Source organism: Malaclemys terrapin, chromosome 1 (genome assembly GCF_027887155.1).
Source record: "Malaclemys terrapin pileata isolate rMalTer1 chromosome 1, rMalTer1.hap1, whole genome shotgun sequence".
In the NCBI taxonomy this organism is placed as follows: Eukaryota; Metazoa; Chordata; order Testudines; family Emydidae; genus Malaclemys; species Malaclemys terrapin.
The window spans coordinates 249412355-249436134 of NC_071505.1; positions in this window are offsets into that span (position 1 = coordinate 249412355).

The following is a 23780-nucleotide window of genomic DNA, read 5'->3' on the forward strand; positions in this document are numbered from 1 at the left end:
TGGTGCTCAATCAATAGTAAATACTTTACTTTTCACTGCTTAGTTTATCCACTGGAAACAATAATCTCAGCAGGAGGGAACTGTGGATTGATTCTGGTGGGAATTGATAGGTTGGATCCTTCATTTACTCTGAGTTGACCTTCATGTTGTTGCTCAATTGATTTCAGTTGGAAAGGGAACAGGGATGACAAGAAATGTGGGTGGGGAGATTGATTTGAAATGAGGAAAGCACAGAACAATATAATACACAAAGCGGGGGGAAAAGATCAGTGACCAATTGAACTATAATGGAAAAAAAGGAAAATAATATTACAAATAAATGACAATTGGAAATGAAAAACAAAGTGAAAAATAATCCAAAAGAGAAAGGAGAGTACTGAACAGCTAAATGTCATCATTAACATTCACATAGGAACTGATAAATTAGTATTCTGTTGAAAAATCCCTTATTGTAATCCACAGAGTTTTCAGCTTCTTTATTTGGGAAAAATTAGTCTGACCATCCTCTCAAGGAATTTCTTAAATGATCTAGCATCACTAAGGCAAATTTCTCCTCTAATAGTGCACATGGCATTGTTCAATGAAGTTATTTTGTTGTTCTATTCAGGTAATTAACATGAGTGGGAGACCAATACCCATAAAAGACAGAAGAATGATGAGAAATTTACAGTGCTGAAACAAGGGCAAATAATTTGCAAATAATTCTTTAGTGAAAATTATAGTTTAAAGATATCTTGTTCTTCCATTTAAAAACACTTTATTTAATTTTAATATTGCTGGCTTTTTTTAAACTCTTGACTTTTAAAATAACTACTTATAATTGTATCTTAACAGATTTTGTCTGCAAATTCCCCTTACTAGAGATAATCAAATAATATTAATACAATAATTTATATGGGGAATTTTGTGAGCTTCTTCAAATAAAACATTTACATTTCATTCTACAGTATTCACTCAGCTTTACCCCCTGCAGTTTTGGCATCCAGTCCTGGGAGATTTCCTACCATACAACTTCATTTATTGGGTTGTCTTTCTGAATTCTAACCCTTTCCTTTCACACTCACACTTAGCAATTGTTTTCATAAAGATTTTCCTTCAGTAGCCAGAAGAGTGGAATGTGCTACAGTGTGCTCCATCCAAGAATACAGTCAATGAATGGATCTATTGGTTGGCATGGAATTTTGTACGAGTAACTCAGTTGGAATTCTTCCCTTGCATCCATCACAAAGCAAGTCAGTAAGAACTCCAAGATATCCGCGTAATGCGCTGCTGTCATTCAGCCAGCCCAGTTTATGACAGTGACATTTCAAAACTAACTAATGAGCCTCAAAAATCCATTTATAATGTTCTGATTTGCCAAAAACATTGTTAGGTTTGTATAGTACACACCAGATATCTTGTTACTTATCTGCTCCAAAGCACGTCTGCAATTTTGTCACTACAAAGTGACCATATTAGTTCTGCAATGCAATGGAACTTATATGATTTTGGGGAATTTGTTTGTAAGCACATAGAAATCTTAGGGGATATTACAATGTTAGTGTCTCTTGGAAATCCATGGGTTAGCGAGAGAAAGAAAAGGAAGTTTACTATTAAACCTACATAAATGCAAGATACCATTCTTGCTTGGGAGGAAATTAACTGTATGAAACAGCAGAAATTCAACTATTTAAAATTAACATTCTTCCATCACGGTGAGTGGCTGACCTTTAATGTGCAGATTCCCTATGATCTATATGGATCTACACACTGAAGGGCAATTAGCACATATATCACTTGGCTCTTCTCTGATCCTACTGTCTTCTTTTCTGTCCTGGAAAGCATAATCCCTTCAAGCCTTCACTACTGCATCTTCACTCTGATTCCCCAAAGAAGTTTCCATAGCACAGAATGGGATGCAGCACGAGTTAATACCTCATCAGGTTGTATAAACCTGACCCAATCTCCCCAACAAGGTTGGGAGTGGAAAAATCAGAAGTACCCAACCATCTCCTTTGTCTACTCCCACCACTGTACTACTTCCTGTCTGTATCTCTTTATCCATAAAGCCCAAGCTTTATGGATACAGCATGCAGGAGCTTCCATGGGGCCAGGTTTGGGGTAGGATGCACCCATGGTATTATTCCTGTCTCCATTCTCCAGACACAGGTATAGAGGGGAGCAAGGGCCCTAAGAATTAAATATATCCTTTATTTTAATATTATTAGATAGCTATAAAGTCCTTAATCAAAACTCCCATTAAAACCTTTGGGTTTTGACTAAGAGCAATAGGACTGGGCCTATTATTATTATTAATTATTATTAGTAGTAGTAATAGTACTTAGTCTCAAAGTGATTTATGGATATTAACTATTTAATCCTCCCAGAATTCCTGTGAGCTAGTTAATCATTATTTTCTTCATTTTTGAAGATAGAGGTAAAGTGTACAGAGGGAGTCAGTGTCAGAGTTGGGATTAGATCATGCTTTTCTAATGAGAACTGCGTAATTCTGAGTTTGGTACAGTTTAAACACAGGATTCAGAGGGTTGGTGCAGTTGCCACATTTCCCTGCATGCAGAAACTTCTGATACACTATGGGAAATTCACTTACAGCTTGATTGAAAGCCCATTGAAGTCAGTGGAAGGCTTTGGATGAGGCCTTTACTGTACAATGAGCATTGGACTTCCACTTAACATAACTAAGGAAGAAAGGAATGTATTTCCCTCCCAAATTCTAAGCATGAATTAATTCCTCAAATTTCTTTATTTCAGACTAGAATCATCAGAGATGAGAATTTTCCTGTTACCAGTTTTGAAAGAATTTTTATTCTGACTGGGGTTTTGCCTTGTTTTGTTAATTACTTTCTGAAGGAGAACTTACTCTGAGACAAAGTCCTGACTGAATATTTGCTAGAGGTAACTCTTTAAAAAAAAATCAATTTTCAATATACTATTTCAGTCCAGAAAGAAGGCATAAAATAGTACCGTTTGTTTCATGTTCCAACAGACTCTACCTCTAGAACAGAGTTTCCTTCAGTAAAGGAAGCCAACACAGCCCATTCACAAATTCTTTACATTTCTTGTGAAAGAATTACCGTTTCTAATTTCTAATGACTTTTGAAAAGCAGGTCAGATGCACTATCTTCAGTGCTAGTTTTCTAATCTTGCCTGTAGTAAGCTAATTACCCATCAGAGCCGAGAGTATTCAGCACTAGGACCTTTCCCAGGCTCTAGGCTGCACTCTTTCAATGTACACTGCCAGTCTATCAGCTGTTAGCTGGGCCTTGAACAACAGCTGCCAGCAACTGCAAACATCCGGCCTCTACTGAGAGGCATAAAGAGCCAATTGATAGGAACAAACTTCAGGATGCCTAGGGATGCCTGCACAATTACAATTTAATTCTTTCAGTTTTAATAGTCTTAATAGAAAGAGAGAGAATGAAAAGAAAAAAAAGGAGCTGATGTTACGATAAGCAGGGCTGTGATGTGCTGATATTACTTTCTTGGTTGCCTCAAGACAAGTGCAATGATTTTCTAAATGTTATTGATTTTTACTTGTATTTAATCCTTTCTGACCTTCATTTCCTAATTGTCTGCCCTTGCAAGCAAATTTCTGCAATACCCTGATAAGCTTCTTAGCAAAATGTCAGTTGACTGTAAAAGGGAGCTGATTTGTTTCCTTGTCACAGGAGTGCTAAACCAGTTATTCTGCCTCAAAGCCATCAGGTGATAGGGTAGATAGATGTTAGTCTTTCATTACTGCGACCCAATGCTGCTTCCAAACTGACCCTATTGCCTGTACGACTATTAGTAATGTAGGAAATAAGTTTATGATACAGCCTAAGAGTTTAAGTAAATAGCATTGCTTTCTATGGAGAGATCTCGGCAGAGGTTAATAGCACCAGGTCCGGTACTGAAAATAGAGTTTTTCAGTGAAATATTTCTATTGCTAATCTCATAAAAAAGAAAACCTGTTAATGTATTGCTCCCAGATATCACAAAATGACTGCCTTGTAGCTAATTGGTAGTAAATGTGATAACCTGGCTCCTGCTAGAGCTAATGTGGAGTTGAAAGTATGATGTTCTAACTGAATAGGAACAGACAGATGAAATCAACATTTAGGTAAAGTTACATTAATAATTTAAACTGAAAAAACCAAGGAAATTAAAACTTTAGGGTCCTTTACTCTAATGGTTGTGTGAACTAGAAGACAGGCACCAAAGTATGAGCTAATAATGGAATGTCGCCCTTAACTTTGAATTTCCTGGCAGTTGATTGTCTGAGTCACAACTTTAACATTACTTAGATGCTCTTTTTTTATGTGAGTCCCCTTAAAGGATTTTTTTTATAATACTTTCAATCTCTTACATAAACCTGTAAATACATATTGTTTGGGTATTCTTAGAACGTTTTCCACATTTGCAATATACTGTAGTTTCATTTGCGCTAAGGGACAAATCCAGCCACCTAGTCCTCAGCGACAAGGAGACTCTTGGCAGCCAACCCAGTTCTGTTCCACTGTTTGGGGGATTGGAGGGGGGGGTGCTGCACACAGCTCATACTCCTTGCCTGATGCAGAACCCTATTCTGCATAAGCTACCTGAATGGGAGCAACAGGGGGTTCAGAAGGAAGAGCATGTGTAGGCCAGGAGCAGCGTGAAGCCAGGAAATCTGCTGAGCAGACACTCCTACCCTTTCTCTGTACACGTAGGGGACATAAGGGCCCACAGAGATAACTTCAGCCCTTGGGCTGCAGTAGCCTCCTTGAAATGGATCTTTCTCTCCCCTACCCCAAAAAGTGCTTTGCCCAGCATCCTGCCAAGCCTTTTAGGCTGGACTCTGGATTTGCTCTTTAACAGGTGTTAAGTGGCCTGTTTTTTCAAAGGTGCTAAGTGCTGTGAGCTCTCATTGACTTAAGAAAATCAAGCCACTTTATTTAGGTGCCTCCAGTACTTCAGGAGAACTTGGAAAGCTAAGGCTCCAGGATTGTGTCTGCTCCTTATGTGTCTCCTCAGTCAGATATGCTTAATTTGCTGCAAGCTCAACCTGGCTTCCAAGATTCAAGATGTGGTTTTTGTGCTTTATTCATTAGCACCAACAATAAAGATTTTATAAGCAGAGTTTAGCTGGTCATTTTGCTGATGACCCACAAGGAATCAAAAAGCACATGAGTCCTGAACCTGCAGTCCTTGTTAAGGCAAAACTGTCATTGAAACAGCCATTGTCAATGGAAGTTTTGCCCACGCAAGGACTTCAGGAACAGGCCATAATTATTATGCTTTATAACTTTATTGTAATGATCACAAAGCCCAGACAAGAATCTTGATACTTTTCATTATGTTGGAATTTCTATTTTAGATTTCCAAACCAGATGGTATCATCAAATGATTACACTGCTCTACAGCCAAAAATGCTTCTGAAATAAATGTAGTCAAACTTTACTAATTCTGGGTCACTGAGAACGAAAATGATGGTTAAAATTGTTGATTGGCTCTACTTTTCAAGATATGCTATTGGGTCAGTATATATGATCCTTGACTTGGAAATGGCGGAGGATAAGTGAGTTATAAAGGGAAGGGATCTCAATTTAAACCAGAAATGATTAAAATACATCTTTGACTGGATCTATGAATAAATCTATGACTGGGTTTGGACAGTACTTGCTTTTTAGGCAAAACAATGAATGCTGCAATCTGAAGCTGGTATTGCGTCATACATGATATGAATTGCATCATGTTATTCCTAGAAGTCATGGATGATGCAATCATAACGAAGCTTACATCACTCTGCTGAACAAATTGCCCTATATCAGCTCTAGAAATCATACAGCATTGTGCTCTCTTATTTGTCAGTGTTTGATTTTGAAAATGGACACATTTCTGTTTGGCCAAAGTGAGCAGAGATGCCTCGTACTTGTGTGACAGTGCAGATAACTTCTGCTATGTTTGTGGTGAAGTGACTTTTGCATCACAAAAGCGCAGTATAACTACTATGGTTAAGAAAGCCTATCACCTTTATTTTGGCTACAAAATTGGAGATCAGGACAAGAGGTGGGCCCCACACATATGCTGGAACACTTTTGCAACAAATCTTTGCCAGTGGTTGAACAGGAAAAGGAAATCTATGCCTTTTGCAGTGCCAATGATTTGGAGAGAGCCAACAGATCATACCAGCAATTGTTACTTCTGCATGGTGCCTCCAGTTGGGAAAGGTGTGTCAAAGAAGAAAAAGTGGACTGTGCAGTATCCAAACATTCCATCAGCTATACGCCCAGTACCCTACAGAGAAGGACTGCCAGTTCCTGATGCACCAGAATCATTCTCACTTGAGTTAGTCGAGGAAGAGGAAGAGGATGAAACTTCTGGTCCTGAACCATCAATGTCACAGGATCCACATTTTCTCCCATTCTCCTCCTCTGAACCACACCTCATAACACAAGGTGCACTGAATCACCTTGTCAGGGATTTGGAACTACCCAAGAGTAAGGCAGAGCTGTTGGGCTCCAGACTACAGCAGTGGAATCTCCTGGCAGGTGATGTTAGGGTTTCCACGTTCCATGACCGTCAAAAGGATCTTGTCCCATTCTTCTTCATGGAAGGTGATCTTGTAGCCTGCAACAACATCGATGATGTGATGGCAGCCCTCAACATCATTCACGATCCAGATGAGTGGAGACTGGTCATTGATTCATCGAAGACGAGTCTTAAGGCTGTTTTACTACATAATGGCAATGTTTTGCCATCAAATCCAGTTGGTCATGCAGTCCATATGAAGGAAACCTATGACAACATGAAACAACTTTTGAGGTGCATAAACTATGACCAACATCAGTGGCAGCTTTGTGGCGATTTGAAGGTTGTTGCTCTCTTGCTTGGTCTTCAGACTGGATACACAAAGTACTGCTGTTTTCTCTGCGAATGGGATAGTCGTGCAAGAGATTCGCACTACATCAAGAAAGATTGGCCACTCTGACAGTCATTGGAGCCTGGGAGGAAAAGTGTTCAGCATCCACCACTTTTTGAATCAAGGAAGATTTTGTTACCACCCTTACACATCAAGTTGAGTCTGATGAAGAACTTTGTCAAGGCCATTGACAAAACACAAGCAGCTTTCAAGTACCTCCGTGGAAAATTTCCAAGGTTAAGTGAAGCTAAGATAAAGGAAGGTGTCTTTGTTGGTCCTCAGATTCGTGAACTTCTTCAAGATGATGCATTTGACCATGCACTACGTGGCAAGGAAAAGACGGCATGGAAAGCCTTCCAGTTAGTGGCAATAAATTTTCTCAGAAACAACAAGGCAGACAACTACAGGTTGTTGGTGGAAAACCTCCTCAAGGCATACAAAAGCCTTGGTTGCAACATGTCACTAAAGATACATTTGTTGCACTCTCATCTAGATTTTTTCCCACCGAACTGCAGAGCAGTGAGCGACGAGCACGGCGAGCGATTTCACCAGGACATTGCAACAATGGAGAAACGCTATCAGGGCAAATGGAGCCCATCAATGCTTGCAGACTATTGCTGGACAGTGACAAGAGATGCTCCATTTAATGAATTCAAGAGACAAGCCAAGAAGCGCCGAGTAGACACTGAATAGGACTAAACTGTGTACACAATAGTTTTTTGCCTTTTGTTTCATAATAAATTTTATTTATATAACCCTTTTGCTGATTTTTAAAGTGTTACATAAACAGGATAGGTGAAATATTATCATGTAAAGCAACCATAAACATGAAAAGACCTAGGTTTACAATTTATGATTAAAACTCTACTATCTACACAATATACATAAATATAAAATGTAAAAACTTAAATATCTTAGAAACAGTAGCCAATCCGTTGTTTCAATTGTCATATTTGAATTCAGCACATCAAAATACATAATAAATAGCACATTTTATCTCTGAAGCAGACGACTTCTCAAAAATTGTAGACCAGTGTTACCACTGGAATCTCTGGTTATTTATTCTGTACAGTATGGTTTTCTGTGGTCTAATTGACTTGATTTTCTGAAGTCAATGGGAGCTTTAGAGGCTCAGTCTTTTTGAAAAACAGACCACTTTAGGACCAAATTGTGATCTCCTCACTGACACTGGTAAGTTATATGAATGGTCCCATTTGCCTTAGTGAGCCAACTCCTATAACTGCTGACCATTATTAGAAAGGGGTTCAAATCTGCCTCCAAATGTAATTTTATATATTTATTTGAAATTGTTTACTAGTCTGGATAAATTGTAGAATAGGTGAGTGAGTGAGCAAAATGTATAGTGAAATTACTGAATTAAATTTAACCAAAAACACTGTGAGGAGGCTATCCAAACATATAGGAAGATGTGATTTCTGCACCAAACAGTGTCTGTGTTTAGATTCTTACAATGGCACCCATCACTGTGGTATCTGAGTTTGTAATAGAAAAAGACAAACAGATAGAGGATAGGGAAATGGAAGACCAGCAGAACAATCAGAGTGATGGTAGCAGGAGCAGGTCATTCACAGACTTTGAGGTCAGAAGAGTCCATCAAAATCATTTAGTCTGATGTTTGGCCACAGAATTAGAATCCAGGAGCCCTGACTCACAGACCTGGTGCTGTAACCACTCTAGACTCCCTTTTCTTCCTAGAGTCAGGGATAGAAACATAGGGGAAGGGAGTGTTTTAATATTGGTTTATATATTTGTTGTATGTATTTATTAAAACTTATTGTTAGGAGCTTTTTGGAGTGGAAGGGAAATTTGGAGTTGAAATGTGGGAGAGGAAGGGATTGTTGGAATAAAAAAAGGAAATGGATAAAGGCAAAGGAAGAGAAATAGGAGAATGAGATTGAGGAATTGAAGTTTTTTTGTGTTAGGAGAGGGTTGGATGAAAGGAGACCAACAGCCAATGGCAATAAAACTTACAAGAAGTTTCAGAACTGAGTCAATGAAAATGCCAGGAGGTGTGAAGGCTCTTCCCAGATGTTGCTGCTATTCTCCAAGCAGATGGTTACCCTAGCAAGTCCCTCTTTGTCTAGACATGACATGAGTAAGCAGGAAGTCTCTGACTTATTTCCTGCACCCTCAGTTGTAACTGGGACTGGCTGTTCTGGGAAAGGATCTCCAAGTATATGGTGATTTCCACAGTCTGTCTCCTATGAGCTCATGCAAGCTACTGTTCTCCATATGACCCCTAACATTGTGCTGCCTTCTGCTAACTCACAAACCTGGGAGAACCTGACTTTTTTTTCTATGGATTTACTATAGCTGTGCACTGTTAACATTTCTATCCCAGTCTTTTGTGAATACTTCATCATTTTGGTCATTTGCTATGAGTTTTAAAGTCCTGTGTCTAACATAGGGCATGGTACAAATTATTAAAGGGCTTATCCCCAATATGACCAGTTGCTAGGATGTTAGCTTTTGAACCTGATACACGAAGGGTCACTGCATTGAAGCACTTAGTCACCATGCTGATGGAGATTAACAACTTTTACTGAAATCCCTTAATGTTTAGATAGCAGTGCAAAGTTATTGTTAAGACATGCAGAAATGCATTTGGACCAAATGGAGCCACATATATTTTGTAAATATACAGGAAGAAAGCTGCAGCTTTTTTTAAATGTAGGTTGTTACTTCAGCCTGACCCATTAAGTTTTCTAAACTGAGGCTTGTGGTATTTGGCATCAATTCTTCCGTTCTTTTGATAAGTACCTAAACAGGATGTCCTTGCAAATTAAATGAAAAACAGTCCTGGAAGATTTCCTCCCTCAGGAATAAGTATTAAGACTGGCAGATGGCTTAAGTGGAAATACACAGGAATGCACTTTAGCCAGTCCTTGAAAATTGTTCCAGCAGATATTACTAGGTAGATTCATGAAGCCCTGTCAGGCATCCTTCTGCATTGAGTCAATTTTTAATGACCCCAAGCTTGAAATAGTTTTAATTTATTTTATCCAAATTGTTGCAAAACAACCGCAATCTAAGAAGCAAAATGTAAAAATAACCTAAAGTAATGATATTCTCAGATTATTTTGTACCACAGGAATGGTGTTTCTTGGGGCTGAAGCTTGTGGATATACCCTAGCTAGTAATCATCTCAGAAAACCTGAATACAAGCTCTCTAAATCTTTGGACTGCATCTGCAGTTAAGTGCATATGCACGTGTATGCGCAGTCACACATGTTTGCACTATACATACATACTTTGTATGTGCACATGTGAGATAGCCATAAACGGTACAGACATGATGTAGATTCATTTATTTATGCACCTTCGTCTATCTTACCTGATCTCTACCTGCAAATCTTTTCCCCATGAGACTTCTACGAAAATTATTAGGTATAGAAATGCTGTTTTAGAGCTGCTTTAAATTTATTAGTTTAACATTTTGTTCCCCTCCGAGTCCTGCACAGTTGGACTGATGGGGTGAACTTCCAGCTATGTTGCAGTCAATGAGAGAATTTTGTCATTGCAGTCGTGGTAACTAAGGGCCCTGCCTTTACTGGTGGTGGGAAGGGATGTAGTCCTTCCAGTGCAGCACAGAGCATGGCTCTGGCACCTCCAGGATGGAGCTACACTTCATAAAGCTACACTCCAGCAGCTCTACCTTGTCATTTTCTGAACTTCATGGATGTCTACACTGAGGTGTGATTCCCATCACAGGTAGATAGACTCGCATGGGCTCAGTCTAGGCAAGTGCACTAAAAACAGCGGTGTGGACTTTGCGGTATGGTTGTGGCTTGGGCTAGCCCCCCAGCTCACATCCAGGAGATCAGGTGGGCTTGGGCACAGGTGGCTGGTGGGAGCAGTTTGGCTGGCAAGGTTGCGGATTGGCTGCAGGGGGCATTTTCCTGTCAGTTGTGATTAGTGGGATGCAGGAAGGATTGCAGCTGAAAGGGGGGCAGATTTGTTCCATGAGGTAACCAGCCTGAGTAGTATTATCCCCTGCTACTAATTGCCAGGAACAGAATGGAAGGTGGGGGATTTAAAAGGGATGCCAGGAGTGTGTGTTCCCTGTGTGGGGACTAGTTTTCTTTTTCACATGTGACGTCAGGAGGAAACTTCAGGTCTCATCCCACCCCTTGCTCTGCAGCAGTGCTTCTGACTGGAAGAACAGAGCAATGTGACACATCACACTCTAAATGGGTGGCGGCAGCAAGAATAGCCTTAGCTCTGCTCTACAAGATGGGAAGGATACTTGCCTGGTAGGAGCAGGCAAAACGAATGGAGTGGGAGAGAGAGTGCATGTGCAGTGGGTGCATTTCTGCAGAGCTTTGGCACTATTGAATTTAGCCCTATGTCACTGGTGGAGGGAAACAAAGTAACTTAAAAAAAAAAAAAGTTAAAATCACTCCAAACATTTCTTAATTTGTTTCTCTTTCTAACACATACAGCATAGAAAGAACAGATGATCATGGGTTACAAAGCTTTTACTGGCAGTCATTTGAGATAGTTCCCTTAACTCACCCAAGACTTGGCCAAACTCAAAGATAGTAAGGCAGTAGGAAGGTTTTTGCTGCCCTTCCCGTGCATTTGCATGTGGGACAGTAACATTTTCAAGCCCTGCGCTGTTGAAAGCTTGACATACCAACTCTTGAACCATGATCATACTGGCTAATACTACGGAATAGTGGGCTATGCATGCTGCAGTACTCACTGCCTTAAAACAGACTTTCTGAGTAGCACATCATCTGGAATCTGAAGAGCAAACAGCATGCACATGTGCTTCGATCTGCAATTTAGTGCAAAGGTTAAATTAGTGAACATTATGCACATAGCTGCTTATCATGGAAGCACTGATAATGGCATCATAGTAAAGGCAGCACCAGGATTTTCCGTATGAGACCCAATATTTATTTATTTGGTTTGTTTTATACACAGGGCACAATCCTGTTTCCATTATATTTAAAGGCAAAACTTTTACTGACTTCCAAGGGAGCAAGATAAGTGCCTGTAGTTAATCCTGTACAGTACTTTACATCAAACTCAATATGGGTATTTACTGTAATGTAATGTAGTTGAAGTAAGTGTAGAATTCATGTTAGAAAATGTATGTTAGAATACTTTAATATAAATGTCTTTTTAAGGTTTGGAACTGTGCTGTGGTGGTCCAAGGGACACAGCTCTCCCCAGCAGAGAGTGGTCCAGAAGAGTTTGGTGCACCTGGAAGATTCTCTAACAATGGACTTGTGCAATCTGTGTATTTTGCTGGACAGCAGCAAAAGTTTTAATAAAATGCTCCAGTTTAAAACTGCACCCTGATCCAAAAATGTGGCATAAAATAGGTCTATTTCTTTAATGTGCCATATATAACAAAGGTATATTTTGTTCTGCAGTGAAAAGCATAGGGCTATACTCTAAATATAGGGCCAGCTGTGGGTCTTGAGGGTAGGTATGTTGATTTGCTATTGTAAAATGGCCAAGGTGCACTAAGATGGTGTGACATTGAATTTTTTTAAATAAAAAATCAGCAATGAAACACTTATGATGCAGCGGGGGATATCCCACATGGGGAATCTCATTTTTCTTTCACTCCAGTTCTAGCCCTGTGTAACTCTCTACTGACTTCAGTGGCGTTACTCCTAGTTTACACAGGTATTAATAAAAGCATCATGAGGCATAAAGAATTATATGGACAGTGCAAAGAGGAAAAAGTTCAAAATAGGTCTCATTTTAGTCAACTAGAAATAATCAAAAGTCTGTTTAAAATTGGAAAACGTACATTTTTTCCTAACAATGTGAACTTAATTTTACTCACAGTAGTTTATATAAAAATATATGTGAGCATCATGCAGCTGGAATAAAGATTCTGATTTAAAGTTTTTGCTGCTGCCAGCAAGAACTTTAACTCTCTCAAAGTTTACAACACATTTGGTTTTTCTATCCCAGCCTCATAAACTGGCATAAATACATTACCACAACTGCAATCCAATAAAGAAGGTAAGATGGACCATATTGTGATGGTAGATGTGAAATGGAATCTTAATAAATTTTAAAAAGATCTTTGCTCAGACTAGAAAAGGAGACTTGGGGGGTGGGGGAGAAGTACATTTTGGAGCACTCAGAGTTCTATAAATGGACAGTTCTTTCACTTGCTGGAATAGTGAACTGAGAACAGGATGGCTAAGTCTAAACAGCTGAATTGTTAAGCAAACTTATTTCATTAGGTGGGTGCATGTGGTTTCCAAAGGAAGCTCAGGTTTATTTTAACTATAAAATCAATTTTAATTGTAACAAAAGAAGCTCTTAATAGCATTCACTCTTAGGATTTTTCCTGGTCAATAATATTCTCACTGCTCTATATCAGCAAGAGCAGCATGTGGGGTGGAAAGGAAATTAGCTTGTTTGTTCAGGGGGACATTTGTGGGTGTAGGGTAAAATCCCTTAGGGAATGCTACCTGATTTACCAGCACCAAAAATAATGGATTCTCTCTCTCCAGCCACATCACACCACAGATTCAATCTTTTTTTTTTTTGTGACCAAGAGACTCTTTGCATTTCCTAAAATCACATAGTACTGCAATATGTATAATGACATTTCTTTATAGTTCTCAGTTGTAGAGAGAAGATCAAGTTGACACTAGTTTTCTGTGACTGCAATCTGTGAGTGTGTTGAAGGTAGTGGAGTAGATACTAGTAAATAATAACAGCACTGAACATCTATATTCATGCACATATTGTATGCTATTTGATTCCTGTTGTAAATCCCAATTTACAGTTCTTAGCATTCAAGTGCAAGCCAGTGGTCTGAATGAGCTCTCCCCTGCCATCTATTGATAAATTGGAGGAAAAGACCTCATGAGCAGGACTTATTTGCATAAACACTCCTACTTTGCCAAGATGATCAATATACTTTGTCACAGTGATCAATTTTGGCTGATTTGGGTTAAAATTCACTTAAGTTTTGGACGTAGGAGTAATGAAATGTTGTTATCCTTATTGCATGACTAAAGAGCAGCAGAACTGCACTTAACATGCCCTAATTGAGAGATCACCATACCTTTATCCTGATTCGCTAAGCATGGGTAAGGCAGTGGTTCTCAGAGCTGGTCCATTGCTTGTTCAGGGAAAGCCCCTGGTGGGCTGGGCTAGGCTGCTTTATCTACCTGCCACGTCCACAGGTTCAGCTAATCACGGCGCCCACAGGCTGCGGTTTGCTACTCTAGGCCAATGGGGGCTGCGGGAAGGGCGGCCAGCACATTCCTTGGCCCGCACCGCTTCCTGCAGTCTCCATTCGTCTGGAGCGGCAGACCGCAGATAGTGGGAGCCGCAACTGGCCAAACTTGCAGACGTGGCAGGTAAACAAACTGGGCTGGCCCGCCCGGGGATTTTCCTGAACAAGCAGCGGCCTGGCCTTGAGAACCACTGGGTTAAGGGGCTTCAGCCAAATGTAAGTTAGAGGGGGTTGGTGTTCTTACTTAGTAGCAAGAATTCTGCTTAAGGGGCCTGTATGCCATTTGATCCTTCCCCTTGTAGTGTCTAAAGACAGAGCCTGAATAGAGTGAATTGAGAGTTCTTGTTTTGTCTTACTCATCACTAGTTCTGAAACTGCTGATAAGGTGGTTCAGGGGCTGAGCCTAGGTGGTTGTGTTGTGGTGAGAGGAGGAAGTAGTACTGAGGTTCCCTACTACCCAGTGGCATCACTAGTGCTGAAATCATTATGAACTGGGCTTGATAGATACTCAGAACATGGCATTGTAGCTAAAGACAGCATGGTGAGAGATGCAGCATCAAAATCAAAGGTGGCCCCTACTCAGCCAGTCCTAAAGTTGTAATTATTTGTAAGGGGGCTAGATGGATGTGGTGCTGTAGAACTGGACCAGACCCAGGACACAGCAGAACAGAGACAACAGTGGTGAGAAATGGCAACAGCGAGAAGCAGAGGCATCATTTGCTCACCCCCAGAGGCTGGAGGTGAACCATGTGAATGCACACCCTGGACTCTGAGACTTTGCTAACCTGAGACAACAGACTGTGAGTGGGTTCAGCAGAGGGAACTGGGGAGTTGTGTGTTAAAGAAATATTTGTCCATTGGACTTTCACACCTCAGATGGGAAACTGAGGCAAAGGACTACCACCCAAAGCACTGTGGGGTAGATGTTTCATTTATTCTATGTGCACTTTTAAATCATTATTGCAGTGTTTTCCCAAATGAATACTGTGTTCCCTTTTCCCCCTTAGTAAAGTTTTTTTTTTTTTCTTGTTATTAGACTCAGTACACTCAGACCACTCCTGACTGAGCCCCCCACACTTGAATCCCCACCCCAAAGAGCCCCACCACTATGCACCTGGACCATCCTGCTGAGCACCCCAACACCTGGACCCCCTCATCCCACCAAGAACTCCCTCAGCACCCAGATCTCCCTGCTGAGCCCGCCACACTCACCCTCCCACCGAACCCCACATCAAGATATCCCTGCTGAGCCCCAACCATCTTCACCTGGACCACACTGCAGAGTCTCATTGCCCCTGAACCTGGACCCGCCCAATGAGTCCCAGTGCATCTAGAGCCCCCTCGCACTCAGACCCCCTACTGAGCCCACACCCAGATTGCCCCATAGAGAACCCTCTCAACCCCACACCTCGATCCCCCCACACTAAGCCCCTCCATACTTGGATCCTGCCAGGCTGAGCCTGTCAGTCCCCATCTGGTATGCCTGGCACAGAGGGACAGGGGTGTTTCAAGGGCAGGCCCGGTCCTTGCGTTGTGTTGGGTGAAGCCTCACTGCCGAGTCCATGTCCTGGGTGGGAGGTGAAGGGGGACTGCAGGGTGATTTCCCACCTCCATGCAGCCAATGGCTTGTGCTTCCCACTGCCATGCTGGAGCCTCCACATTTATTTATTGACAAACAAAATTTTCAGAATTTTAAAATATCACGTGCAGAATTTTTGCAATTTTTGCAATTTTTTTGGCACAGAATTTTTTGGTGCAGAATTCCCTCAGGAGCACATAATTATAGAATAAAATTCATTTAGCTCAAGTGATTCCTTGTGTAACTTCAGGGAAGTCAATGCAGCTAATATTTAAACTAGTTATGAATGAATATCAACGGCTAAAGGGAGTTGGTTCCGATTAGGTTGATGCTTAGCAAAAGTTCTCAATTATTCAAAACACTTGGGTCTGTAAACCTGGACTGGAAAAATCTGTGAGACTTCTGATAGTTCTTGCTTCCATTTCAGCCATAAATACCTTGAGAAGAGTCCTTTTGAGGGGCACTTCAGTACTTCATTTCCTGTACTGGCAAGGACCAGGAAACTGCAGAGTGCTGTGAAAATGAGGAGAGAGGGAAAAGTTAATTTTAAAAAGAAACAAAAACACAATGCCCAAAGGATTCCATTTAACTGAGCTTTGAGATTTAATTCAATTTGGTTCTTATTTTATATAGTTCATTTCCCCCCCTAAAGCTAGGTGTAGGTATTTGTACTTGACAGACAAATAAGAGGACAGGTACTTAATCGCATGTCTAAGTTTAAATTTGTGACAAGTCCTACTGACTTCCATGGGACTACTTGCATGCTTAAAATTAGACACCCACTTAAATACCTTGATAAACTGCGGCCCCTGTCATGGGGAGCAAGTAGTGATCTTTGTAAAATGCCTTGTAAATTGCTGTAGGAGAGCTCATTGTTATTATTGAAGAGGCCTGATTATTCAGAGTGTAGGTATTCATTCCTTTTTTGAAATGCATGCCCCTTTAAAGGTGTCTTAGCCAGAGAGGAAGGCATAAAAAATAATTAATTGCTTTATCTTGGTTATTGAACCATGACGTCAGATCACAGAGGGTGGGGACACAAAAGAGGAGAGTAATAAAAAGGACCTGAAAGGGTAATTTTAGCTAGGTTTAAAAAATGTTTACTACAATCATGGATAGGTGTGGGATATCAACAAAGAATGCCAAGCAGTTCATCCATCTCTAGTTTAAAGCAAAAGGAACATGAGTGCTGTGAGGTCTCATAGCTTTACTGTTTCATATTAATTTGAAAAACAGTACCATTGATTTGTGCCCTTTCGTTTCCACAAAATACGTTTTTATGATGAAAAGATGATATTTTAGGTTAATTTTTGTTTGTATAAGCAAAATAATTATGAGGCATGGCAGTGCCTTTTAGGTGTGTAATAATTCACATTTAAGTGCTATATAAATACTTGACCTTAAGGCTGATGCCTAATAATACATTAAACATAAATAATTGCACAATAATTCATGCTCTGAGTTGGGTTGCTGCTTAATTACCAATGTTACTTTATAATTAAAATACCTAGTGTCTTGCACATTGCTGTAAATTATTTCAAATCATCAGCCCTTTCATCAGCCTAACTATCACCACTCAATATAAGTTTTCATGTAGACCAACCTAAAACAGTGTAGGTTATGCAATATAATGCAAACACCACTGTATAAATACAATAGAACAGTTAGTTTACTTTTCAAATGTAATAGTCCAAGGCTCCGATACTAAAACAACTCCATGCAGATAAACCATTGCGCTCCCCTGGAGCGCCACTGAAGTCAGTGGGGTGCATGGGGTTCCAGGGTCTGCCCCCATGGAATAAGTTGCAGTTCTAAGTGTAGAACAATGATAGGGCCTGATCAAGCATCCATTGAATAATTGGAAAAGCTCCCATTAACTTCAGTGTACATTGAATTGGGCCCATAATGAGCTGGAGACTAACAGAAACATATGAATTGGCAGGCAGACTGTTTTTCTCTACAGAGTTTAACTATACTAGAGATTGCATAAGCAATTTAAGTAGCATTTCACTCTGTTATCTGCAAAATCTGTGTAAACATTCTTCAGAACAAAAGGTACTTTTGTCTTAAGAAATAGTCCAGGAACACAAATTAGGACAGACATGCTATTGTCACTGATACAACAATGGCTTCAAACAATATAGTCTAATTGTTTGATTGCTTTCCAAACTAAAGGCAGAGGTATAATATACAGTAGTGGAGCTATGTTCGGTGTTGTAATATTTTATTTTTGAAATATTTTTGCAGAATACAACTACTGTTTATTCATTTGCTGCCAGATTCTGATGTTCTCACTCGCTCTGTAAACTATCCATTCAGTTAGCGAGGTGATTTGAGAGGACGTTTCAGGTTGCTGTGCACATAAAATCAGATTCACGGTGAACTGTCTGCTCTAGAGATGGCAGATTGCACACTCAGCAGGTAAATGCTATGCATGGATGACAACTTGCCTTGCAGCAAACTTGTGGGAGGATTTCTCAGACCGCTATAAATGAGGACAGGTCCAAAGGAGAACTGGTTCTCTCTAAAGGGATTGGGGCTCAGTTTCACTTGTGCCAGGTTTGGTGTGCCTCCCCCTGTGACATTGCACCCCATATGATTCTATGAAAATATGCTAATGAGTGTGAATATAATGTAACTGGAATATGCTTCATGCAAAAGGTCTCTTGTAAGGTTACCATTACACTCTATTGAGTGTGGTTATCCTATTTGCATAAACGTATCACTCTTGTATCTGAGATCCTATTGTTGTTATGCAAAGTGTGGGCCATTAATGGTGGTTTAGAAACTTGATGGCTCCCATCAACTAGGACAATTGACTGTAGATGGCTCTGTTTACTTGCAAGCCTTCCTGTGAGTCAGGCTGGGAAGAATGAAGGCTTGGGGTCTCACAGGACATGTAACCATGTCATCTGGTACTTTAACCTGGTGTTTTTCCATTTAGAAGTAGGGATGGGGACCCAGAGAGACAACAGATTCCCACTTTGTGCCAAAGCTATATAAAGGGGGTGGAACAGAACAAAGGGGGGTGCAGTCATGAGAAATCCCCTTGCTACCATCTGAGCTGGAACAAGGATTGTACCAGGGGAAAGGATTGGGCCCAGAATAGAAAGGAGTCTAGTCTATGAAAGAAGCTTACTGGAACATCTCTGAGGGTGAGGTTTTATCTGTAATCAGTTTCTTACTGTATTAGGCTTAGACTTGCGTGTGTTTGTTTTATTTTGCTTGGTAAATTACTTTGTTCTGTCTGTTATTACTTGGAACCACTTAAATCCTACTTATTATATTTAATAAAATCACTTTTTACTTATTAATTAACCCAGAGTATGTATAAATACCTGGGGGGGGGGGCAAACAACTGTGCATATCTCTCTATCAGTGTTATTGAGGGCAGATAGTTTATGAGTTTATCCTCTATAAGCATTATACAGAGTAAAATGGATTTATTTGGGGGTTTGGATCCCATTAGGAACCAGGTATCTGGGTGCTAGATACAGGAGCACTTTCTAAGCTCTTTTCAGTTAAGTCTGCAGCTTTTGGGGGACGTGGTTCAGACCTGGGTCTGAGTTTGCAGCAGGCTAGCATGTCTGGCTCAACAAGACAGGGTACTGAAGTCCCAAGCTGGCAGGGAAAATGGGCTCAGGGGTAGTCTCAGCACATCAGGTGGCAGTCCCAAGAGAGTTTCTGTGACCCAACCCGTCACACCCCCAGTGGAGGGAATGCGAGGTCAAGAATTGCATGACAGGGGACCATGTGATTAAGAACCAGGCCAGTTAGGAAATAAGGGCAACATGTGGTCACACTGAGAAGAGATTTCAGGGAGAGCAGACCTGGGAATGAGATGCTCTGTTAAAGAGCAGGGGACCAACCAGGAAAGGTCCAGCGAGGAGGCACTGATGTAGCAATCTGCGTGGAACTTGGAGGGAGAAGCACAGGTTGCTGGAGGAAAGAATTTGGAGGCGCCAGGAAGTTAGGCTGTGCACATGGATTGAATGCTAGCTGTAATTTCAGCATCTCTGCAAATAGTTCTATTAATGAAGAGCCACTTTACTTTTAGAAAAACGTGGACTCCTCTAATGCTATAAAACAACGGGGAAGGGAAGATAGGACAATTTGAGAACTCAGTTGTTTAGGATCCCAGATCCAGAGGCCCCTAGCAGAGAGGGATATGCCCACTCCCTCCCTCTCCACTCCCCTGCCCCAAGCCAAAACACCTGTTAACAAGGGAAAGAAGGGATTAGTGGAAGAGCCTGGGAGGAGTGGAATCTGAGCCCAAGAGAGAGACTGTCATGGAACAGGATGTACCCTTGGAGGAAGGGTTGTGCCTGTAAAGAGTCTGGGATGGAAGATTGGTTTTGTGTTTTCCTTTGGACTTTGATTAACTTGGGGGGAGGGGAGAGGAAGACTTTGTGGCTTACACAGAAGGCTTTGTAGTATTCGTGCTACAATGCAGTACAGCATGAGAGCTCCATAGGAGACTACAAGCCTGTGGATGACTGACTGAGTGGGGAAACTGAGACACCAGCCTGATGGAAACTCAGACAGCAGATGGGCCAGATACCAGACTGCGTAGGTCATTTCTACAGGAGCACAAATGACATAAGTTTTGGAGGGGTGGGAGGGAATTTGAATTGGGTGAAAGTGTGCCCCTGGGGTGGATCTACAGTGCCCAATAGGAGACAGTACAGTGTAAGTACCATTTACAAAAAGTACATACTGTGTGTAATTTGGTGCATGTGCTGGTAGAGGTGATAGATGAGTGCCCTCAAGCCCTTTCACTCCCCCCAACTCTGGGGAAGAGCTGAGAAAGGAAAACAAAGAAATCAGCTTTTGCCACCAGCTAACTAAAAAACATATGCATGAACCCTCTTAAGACACACAAAAATCCAAATCCTGTTCTTAAAAAAAGATAAATTATATTAAAAACAAAAAGAAAGAAAATACATCTGAAAACTCAGACTATTGCTAGATTTTTAAAAAGCAATTCCAAAAATTAAGCACCCAAAATAGTTTTCTGGGGGTTCAGCTTAAAGGTTACAAGCAAGTAAAGCATCTGGGGTTAGCACAAAGGAATCCACAAGCCAGAAGAAATAAACAAAATAAACCTAATCACATCAGCCTACACATTTTCTGATCTACTTACATATTTGGGTTCCAAATAAGCAATTCTAGGTATGATTCTGATGATTTTCATACCTGGTCTTCAGCTTCTCACAGCATAACTGCTACCCTGTTCCCCGGAGAACCACAACACACAGACAAAGGAACGTTTTTTCCCCAATTTTAAAAAGTTCTAGCACTCCCATTGGCTCTTTTGGTCAGGTGCTCACTCACTTCCCTTTGCATACAATCAGACTTTTTAACTTTTTACAGGTAAAGCAAGTAGAGAACAGCTACCAAGAGGGATTCTATAGCAGGGGTTCCCAAACTTGGTTCCCAGCTTGTTCAGGGTAAGCCTCTGGCGGGCCGCAAGGTGCTTTGTTTACCTGAGCGTCCACAGGTATGGCCATTCACAGCTCCCAGTGGCCGCGGTTCGCCGTTCCCGGCCAATGGGTGCTGCGGAAAGCTGCATAGGCTGGGCCACATACAGAAACCCAACAAGCAGAGTAACACTGTTATAGTAATTCAAAGGACTTGTATTTGCATGGTGGTCATAGTGGCGCTTTACTGATGAGTTCACTATGTGCTAGATGCTTTCCAAACATGGAAGAAGGATGGTCCCTGCTCTGAAGAGCTCCCTCTATAAGGACAGCCAGCCAAGTAATTGGAGGTTAGAAAAGGGGAAAAGCAACAGATACATTGTGTAGAATTCAGTTCACTGTAAGCAGCTCAGCAGAAGTGGGTCTTTAAGAGGGACTGAAATGTGGACTTAAGCAAAAGGCATTGCAGAGTTCATAGTAAGACTCATGATTAACTTGAGATTCATCCAGATATACTATTTCTTATGAACCAACGTACTAAATTAGTTCTGATTTAGGTGTCTTTAGATTAAGAAAACTACCAACTAGCAGGATTTTCTTAGAAAGATGAGGCAAAAGGGAGGACACTCACGTCCAGAATGTAATTTTGTTGTCATCTTCATATGACAGCATTAGAGGTTAAAGTAAGGGGAAATGGAGAAATACATGGTTCCTGCTCCTCTGCCAAAAACAGAGGGAGAGCTCCCACCTCTCTCATTAGCTTAGGAAAGAAACACTCCCACACATCTGCCCTTCCCACCGGGTTAATGTGAGGAGAGCTCCCCCTTCTGTTCAAAAATGGTCAAAACATTTCAAATTTAACTTTTTATTTATTTATTTAGGGCAACCCTCCAAAAACAACATACTTTTGTATTTTCTTTCTACCTCACTCCTCCTTCAGTCGCAATAGGTGAAAATGGAGGACAAAGCTGAAGGGGAGGGGGACACAAAAATGTAAACATTTTCTGTACAAATACTTGCCCCCTCCTTCCAAAAAGAGTGTAACCCCCCTTTCCTTCATGGGTTACCCAGAAGCAGGCAACACTCACTTGTGTGAAACAGGTTCTGAAGTTGTCCACAGTAAAGGAGATCCTGAGTACCGCAGTGGTGATATTGGATAGGTGCAAATCCTCCATCCACCCCTGTGCTGCAGTCCTTTTACTTGTATAGGAAATGAAAATTGGTGGTCCATTTACCTGGCTGGGACTGGTACACACTCACTGGTATGCTTTGGGAACCTCCAGGAATAAACCTGAGCTAATCTAGGCAAGGGGTTTAACTTAAATGTACCAGTTATAAACAATATACAACCAACATACTCTTAGATTAAATACATCTTTACTTAACAATTTAGAAAACCATGATATAACAGATTGAGATTTATTAAAATGGAACAACCATGTTAAATCAATAGGGAGCATTTCAACAAATCAATTAATAAATGCAATTTACAGTAGTAAATGAAACTTAATCAACTTGCATTTACACTGGGACCATTTACCTCATCACTAGTGTGCACTCCTTTGAAGGTCAGAGTTCTAAACATTTGCTTGTGTGGGTGTGCTAGAAAATCTGGAAGCTGGGGACAGTCAGTCCAGTAAAGCCATCCAGCCAAGGCAACAAGGAGCAGAGCAAGTCTAACTTGGGATCATTCCAAGCTGCACAACTTCTCTGAAGCTGGGAGGTTTTATTACCGGAGTCAGTAACTCTGGATCCTGGTTAGACAATAAGACCACTTCATTTCTTCTCAGACTCGGGGAAACCCCTTACAATCTCTTCACTATCCCCCTTTCCCCGCAAGCTTTTTCCCAAACAACAAAGGTGATGGTTACTCACACTGTCTTCGCTGGAGGCCAACCTTAGTCAGCTCTGGGCATAGCAACAGTCTCTGCCCAGACTCCAATGAAGCCCGGCAATAGCCTCCATGACTCCCTGTTTGGTCCAAGCCCCAACAGCTTCTCTGCAGCAACTTCTGGCTTTCTAACAGCATCTTAGCAGCAGCTTGTGGCTTGGACAGAGTACCACAAAGCAATTTCCACTCCCCGGACCAGGATCTCAGCTACCCACCAAGATGGAGTCCAATGGATGCTCTCCCTGCATTCTATGGAAATCTCTCTTCCCCAAGGCATCATGAGAGGTGTATCTCCAAGGCTGATTTGCGGCACTCAGGATCTTCGTGACTGGAACACTTCCAATTAAGTTCAGAGGCTTCTCTAGTAGGGAGCACCTACAAGAGAGTTCACTTTTGAAGCCTGTGGAATGAAAATGATTTCCAATTTTGGTTAAAAAAAAAAATTACCAGTTCTGTAGGATATTACTATTCCTCTACCTCATGGTGCTTAGTCAAGTACTTAGAGATCTTTAGCAGAAAGGCCATACAAAAGTCTAAATTATTACTATTACAAGATGTGGAGGCATTGGAATAATGACAAAACAAGGAACTCAAATGCAACATGTGCACAGTATATTACATAGACCTAAAATGTGCCATGGAGTACACTGTAATTGATTTTTTCCTTGGAGAATGAAAATCTTAGTCACAGAACAAAAACAGCATAAATGGCTGTACTATTTTCCCTATGCTGTCTTCAGCCTGGTCTTGCAGCCAAAGCCACA